Below are 832 nucleotides of genomic sequence, written 5' to 3' on the forward strand. Positions count from 1 at the left end.
GCCACACAAGCACGCATGCAAAATTTTGGTGCGTTTAGACACTCGATGCATTTACTATCATTTTCTCCGGGAAAATATAGAGAAAAGGCCTCACGGCATGACATAACTTCCGTCCGTACTCCGATTCCGTTGAAATTTGGCGTGGGAGACGGTGGGGGTCACTCACACACGCATGCAAAAGTTGGGTGTGTTTCATCCATGTTGACATGTGGTTGCAGTACAAACCTTAGGTATCGGTTTGGGGGGACGGGCATCCACTAGGTGTTCGTTTTCACAAATTCATGAAACATCACCATTTTTTCACATGGTATAGTGTGCCACACAAGCACGCATGCAAAAATTCGATGCGTTTGGACACTCGATGCATTTACCATCATTTTCTTCGTGAAAATACGGAGAAAAGTTCTCCCGACGTGAAACGTCACCATTTTTCATGAAACGTCACCATTTTTCACACGCTACAATGTGCCATACAAGCACGCATGCAAAATTTTGGTGTGTTTGGACACTCGATGCATTTACTATCATTTTCTCCGTGAATATACGGAGAAAAGGTCTCCCGACATGACGCAACTTTCGTTTGTTCTCCGATTCCATTGAAATTTGGCGTGGGAGACAGTGGGGGTCACTCATATGCGCATGCAAAAGTTGGGTGTGTTTCGTCCATGTTGACATGTAGTTGCTGTACAAACCTCAGGTATCAGTTTGGGGGGACGGGCATCCACTAGGTCTTCCCTTTCGCAATGTCATGAAACGTCGCCATTTTTTTCACACGCTATAGTGTGCCACATAAGCACGCATGCAAACTTTCGGTGCGTTTGGACACTCGACG

Source organism: Triticum aestivum, chromosome 2A (genome assembly GCF_018294505.1).
Source record: "Triticum aestivum cultivar Chinese Spring chromosome 2A, IWGSC CS RefSeq v2.1, whole genome shotgun sequence".
Classification (NCBI taxonomy): Eukaryota; Viridiplantae; Streptophyta; class Magnoliopsida; order Poales; family Poaceae; genus Triticum; species Triticum aestivum.